The following is a 6,253-nucleotide window of genomic DNA, read 5'->3' as shown; positions in this document are numbered from 1 at the left end:
AAAGTGGGAAATGAAAAGGAAAGTTCTAAAGAGTTAAATCGTACTACTGTGGGTTAAATCTTACAAATGATTGATTCCGTAACTGGCTGTTGCGGGGCTTACTCAGCCTCGTGAAGAAAATGAGTAGTTATCTAGCTATGTAATATAAATGAGCATAGCAACCGGTGTCAGCATGGTAGTTAAACATTGGATGATTATTGAGATATTTGGAAAATCCTACAATGTTGCAGTGAGCACCAAAGCTGTGTTATGAATGTTATGATATAACACTATGGGTCAAAATGTAAATGTAAATGCAGTTTCTTTGTGTTATTATATCACAACTTTGGTGCTCACTGCAGCATTGTAGGATTTTTCCCAATATCTCAATAATCCTAACATCCAATGTTTACCTACCGTGCTGGCACCGGTCGCTATGCGCATTTATATGTCATAGCTACTCATTTTCCTCACGAGGCTGAGTGGGCCCCGCAACATCCAGTCACGGAATCAATCATTTGCTTGATACAAATTTCTTGACCCCGCCGGGAATCGAACCCGGGTCTCCCGCGTGCAAGGCGAGTGCAGTGACCACTACGCCATGGGAGCTGACAATTTATTTTATTTATATCAGGTTAGGTAGGTATCGAGTTAATGTACCGAAACGTAGATCATACTAACGTAGGTGGTACCTGGTCTCTCCATACATGGTATAAATTGATACATGTACCTACAGTGGGAGAAACCCGTCAGTTTGTATAAATAGACAGGCTAATGGCAGCCAGCCTAGAGGTATCTTGGAGAGCAGCGCAGGTTCGATTCCCGCCCGTGACGGATTTTATCCTGAACGGATAATGTTCGTTCTCAGAACGGCTGGCTTTCTCCTATCCTGTCTCTCTTCGCTTTCGGAACGATAAGACCTTAGCAGTAACAGTTCCTATCAAACATAAAAAAAACTAAAGGCAGAATCTTCAAAGCTTGGAACTCGTTCGTTGAGTAATTAATTAATCCTAAAACACACCTCAGGTTTAGAACTGTGGGAATTAATTAATGAGAAACGGTTGGGTGGATGTGTATGTGGGAGTGAGTGTAGGTATGTCATTCCCCACTCCTACCCTTCTGTCCTCCCTCTCCTTCCTTACTCCCCCAACCTTTTCTGTTTTATCCTCGTTTTTCTCTCTCTCTCTCTTTCCTTCCTTCTTTCCTTTTTACTCCTGCCTCCCCCCCTCTTTCCTCTTCTCTCGCTCTCTCTCCCCCTCTTTTTCCTTACTCCCTCGACCTTTTCTGTTTTATCCTCGTTTCTATCTCTCTCTCTCCCTCTCCTCTCTGTCCTTTTTCTTTTTTCTCCTCTCTTTCTCTCACTCCCTCTCTCCCTCATAACCTTTTCAGTTTGTTCCTACGCTCTGTCTCTCTCCCTCGTTCACTTTCCTTCTTTCTCTCTCCCTCTCCTCCCTTGCTCTTCTTCCTTCTTTCTCTCTCCCTCTCTTTCTCTTTTTGTTCCTTTCTCTCTCCCTCTCTCCCTTTCTCTTTTTGTTCCTTCCTTCTCCCTATTCTCCGTACAGAATGAAATGATGATGAAAAACCGACAAGAATTTCTCATATTCATTATCACTATTATGATCGTATCTCTCTCCCTCTCCCTCTCCCTCTCTTTCTCTTTTTGTTCCTTTCTCTCTCCCTCCCTCCGTCTCTCTCTCTCTCTCCCCCCCCCGTGGGACGCACGTCATCAGTATTGGGATAGGGTTGGGTGGTAGAGAATGCCAAAAACACATTCATTTCGTGCTCTAGCCATCGTAGCGTAGTTTTCCTCCTCTTCTTCGTTCTCTTCCTCTCTCTTTTCTTCTTCTCTTCTCTCTCTCTCTCTCTCTCTCTCTCTCTCTCTCTCTCTCTCTCTCTCTTTTTTTTTGATAGGAGACCTGCAACACCGGAGGTCTTATCGTCCCAAAATCGAAAGCTAGAAAATTAGCGCTGCCATCCAAGCTAACTAGGTTTGTCCCCATTTACGTAATATTGTCCCCATCAAGCAATGGGCACTATCAATTGTTATCACTTTTCTTATCAGAACATATAGTATTGACATTGTTGATAACAAATGATAAACAAGGGAGAGAGAGAGAGGAGTCGTGATAGTGCTAAGGTCAAATGACGTCACAACATACGCATCTCACGGTGCTAAGGTCATGTGACGTCACGGACTACGCATCTTCTGTCACGTTTTGTGTTGTTATTCTAAGTTTAATGTGATGACCAGAGAATTACGGAGGTTTGTTGATGTTGTTGTCTTCAAAAGTGTACGAGCAGGTACGCACATAATGTCATGCAATGTTTCAGTAATATTATGAACAACAATAACCACACAAAAAGTAAAAACAAAAATAACGTACCTACATAATTATATTGTGTAATCTAGAATGAGCCCCCCCTCACTTTCCAAGCCATAAGAAGCTAGCCTAGATAGCTTGAACGGTAGCCCGTCTGCCTTGTAAGCGCTGGGTCGTGAGTTCGATTTCCGGCCGGGGCGGGTATTAATTTAAACATAAGGTTTGTTCTCGGAACGGCTGGCTTTCTCCTATCCTGTCGTCCTTCTTTATTCGCTTTCGAGACGATAAGACCTTAGCAGTTACAGTTAAGAAGCTCCCAAAAGAAGAAAAATAAAAAAAAAAATAAATAAATAAAATTTTATTCATTTTTTATTTATTTATTTACACTCTAAGCAACAAAGGCAAGATTAACTTTTGAAATTTTATAACTTTAATTTAACCCTCTCCGGTTCCTCTGTCCCCCAGGTGGTACGGCCAGGAACGCGACTACAACGTGCTCGTCATGGACCTCCTGGGGCCGTCGCTCGAGGACCTGTTCAACTTCTGTTCGCGCCGCTTCACGGTCAAAACGGTCCTGATGTTGGCGGACCAAATGATCGGCCGAATCGAATATGTCCACTGCAAGTCCTTCATTCATCGCGACATCAAGCCCGACAACTTTCTCATGGGCATCGGCCGCCACTGTAATAAAGTGAGTGTTGTGCAGGGCATCCAAATAATATACTTTCTTATGTAGTCAGCTTCCATGGCGTAGTGGTCACTGCACTCGCCTTGCACGCGGGAGACCCGGGTTCGATTCCCGGCAGGGTCAAGAAATTTGGAGGGCAGTGATAGTAGTGTGTTACATTATAGTAGAATAGAATATACCCTGGTTATACTGCCAGAATGAGACTGAAAAGTCCCTTTACTTCCGCAGTCTAAACAAGGTCTTATATATTTCATGGGTACTGTTAAAATTGTGTGTTTCTACCTTTGTTTCATTTGCAGTACGAATTTCACATTTCATTTCTTTTTCTCATTTTCCAGCGCGTAGTGGAAGACCGGTCTCACATCATCCCGTCGGCGATCACGTTTGAGCCGCCCCGGGAGCGTGTTCCGGACGCCAAGAAGGGCATGTCCGGCGTCAAAATGTTCTTCTTGATTCTGATTGGTTTGGTTGTGTTGGGCGCCTTGGCGGTGATTGGTCTGTTGTTTTACCAGAAGTATCAGGATAACAAGCGGAAGAGGTTCTACTGAGGTCCGCGAAAACGGTGGGCGATGAGCTTCTACTAGTCAACAAACAAAAAAGGTACACCACTAATTCTTTCGGTTAACATGAAAAGGACCCATTTAAGGTCATTCGAAAAAAAGGTTTTCTGGTGGATTTCACCAAGCCTTTGGCTTTGAAAGCACCCCATCAAATTGGGGTGCTCCAGACAGAGCTTTTATTCACAGAGAGGCTCTTTGGTCAATATTTCCTTACTTTTGACTCTGCTGATGTTTTCGTCTTATCTAAATGTCAGTTTATATCAATAGAATGCACCAAAAATTGGTTTTGTTTGACATGAGTAGATCTAAATTTCTCCTTTGTTTTCAGACAGTTCATGACCATGATCCTTCCTTCAAGGATTGGTAATATTGGGTATAAGAAGGACCATCGGCAGTTTATGCCCTATGTTACTTGCGATCTGATTAGATCTTTTGTGACTTCCCTAAAATATTTAATGATCAACAACCAAAATCAGTACGTCCGTAATCCTTTGAGAGGAGAAAAAATCAAATCCTTCTCTTCACTCCGCATCTCTTGCCTTCAACAGAACGGAGAAATTAAAAACCAAGAGATAGACACCAGGTCGTGATAAATTAATAGATTTTTTAATTGGGTACTGCACAGTCTGACTTGGGAGATGATATTATTAATAGCTGTTCTGTTTGAAAGCTATGCCCGCTCGAGATGTCCTATTACTGGGGACTTTGGGTATGGAAAGTGGTTCTAAACGTAGCGTTAATAATAATAATAATAGACTCTTGAGTGGAAGGTAACCACTAGGCGAGGTTAACGCCGGAGGCGTTTTCTACCACCTAACCCTTAGAGCTCCATTATTATGTGGTCAAAATCTCAAATAAATGAGGATAAAATTCCATGCCTCGGCTGGGATCGAACCCACGCCCTCCTGTTTACCAGGCGAGCGTCTTGACCACTACGCTACCAAGGCTGGGAATTAAACCCTTGACCTACATCTTTACAAGGCAGGCTCGCTAACCTCCAAGCTAACTATCCAAGTCATTATTATTTTTATTTTTTTCTGTTACAGACTCGTTGGTGTAAGAAAATGTCAATGTTCTTCTAAAACCTTCTTCTGATGGTTCCTCAATGTTATTTAAGTAATGGTATGCTGTCATTTATATCAGAATGAAATAAAGTGATACCTAAACGTTGTAATGGCTTGTTTATACGAGGCTAAAAGGCTGTCCACAATTCCACATACTGGCCTCGACTTTATTATGACTAAACTTTGGTCGGCACCTTTAGTGTTACTTTTAGTGTTGAATTTCTTAAATCAGAGCAGCTAACTAAGTACCATTTTTTATTTATTTATTGTAGGTATACATATTTTGTACTTTTAAGTATCTACACACATACTATATTTATGTATTAAAAAAAAAAAAAAAAAGATGAGTTTCATCGCCGTTTTTATTCCGTAGCAATGAAACAACTGCTACATTAGACTCGTATGGTCTGTGTCGTAGCATACCCATGTCCCTCATCAGATGGGCGATAAGAGACACAATACTTCCCATTTAGGTATCGTTATTGTAATACAGTAGAAACCCGATTTTATGAACGAATTGGGACTAAGGGTAGTTCATAAAGTCGGGGTTCCATATAAAAGTTCATAAAATCGCGGATACATAAGAAAAGAGAGAAATGTGCCAGACATTAGGTGACTCAGAAAAAAATGCGTTTTCTTTTTATGGAACACCCTGTATTTTAATTAAGACCCAGTCGTGTCGTGGTGAAGGTCGTGGTCTCCTTATCCAGGCAGGGGTCGGGAATCAGACCACAACGTGTGATGGGAATTTTTGGTTTGACTTTATTTTTGTTCCCTCTCTTACTTTCCTTATCCTATAGGAAGGAAATTCTTTCCAATACTTTCCTTATCCTAAAAATCTGGTGTGAATATCGCACGACTTTCCTTATCCTAATAATGTACGATGTTTACGATATTTACCGTAGGAAAGTATTGATTTTTTTTTTCTTTCTACCTATTAGAATAAAATTTGTGATAGTAAGTCCTTTAGGACAAATTTAATTCATAATGATCTACTTAGGGTACATGGGTATTTGACAAAATTTCTTTAAAAACTCCTTTACGAAAAAACTCAATAGGTAACTAACCTTTTCATACTAAATAAATACTTAGCTACCCAGTGTACATAAAACACAAAACACAATGTATTAAATGACATAAGCTTAACTGGTTACGTAGTTGTTTTGCTTGCGAGCTTAAAGTTTGCAGTGTGGATGCACCTTGAAATTTTTCTTGCCCACAAACAATTTTTCCTTTTTTTTTCTAATTGCGATGGTAAAAATAACCCTAAATTTTATGGTGAAAGTATTACAGTTGAAAAAAAAAAAAATCTTTTTGTGCTTCTTTTTCACTTCTGTTTGTTTGCCTTTTTGAAATTTTGTGATGAAAATTTGAAAATTGAATTCAGCTTTGCTGAAAATGTAGGTACACAAAATATGTAGTACACACCCAAAATGTGTACTCTTTGATAGGCAAAGTGTTCCAATCAAGGATTTTGGATTGATCGAAAAAATAGGTGTGTGAGAAGGTAAAGAGTATTATGTAAGGGGAGGGGGAGGAAAAATTGGCCAGTAGATATATATAATCATATGTGCCTTTTCATATAGGTCTTCCTCAATAATAGCTCCTTCATAAACAGTTGCTTAGTTCTTCAAGCTACTT

The 6,253-nt window shown here is 40.4% G+C and overlaps 1 long non-coding RNA gene across 1 annotated transcript; it reads left to right on the top strand.

Moving 5' to 3' along the window:
• The first annotated feature begins 3,327 nt into the window (after positions 1 to 3,327).
• Positions 3,328 to 5,864, top strand: LOC103514451. Its single transcript, XR_541653.2, has 2 exons — positions 3,328 to 3,588; positions 4,595 to 5,864. It is a non-coding gene; the product is annotated as an uncharacterized LOC103514451 (long non-coding RNA).
• The last annotated feature ends 389 nt before the right edge of the window (positions 5,865 to 6,253 follow it).

The sequence above is a fragment of the Diaphorina citri genome, unplaced genomic scaffold (assembly GCF_000475195.1).
Source record: "Diaphorina citri unplaced genomic scaffold, Diaci psyllid genome assembly version 1.1 scaffold1146, whole genome shotgun sequence".
In the NCBI taxonomy this organism is placed as follows: domain Eukaryota; kingdom Metazoa; phylum Arthropoda; class Insecta; order Hemiptera; family Psyllidae; genus Diaphorina; species Diaphorina citri.
Note: the sequence above shows the minus strand (reverse complement) of the source record. Positions and strands in the feature narration are given on the sequence as shown.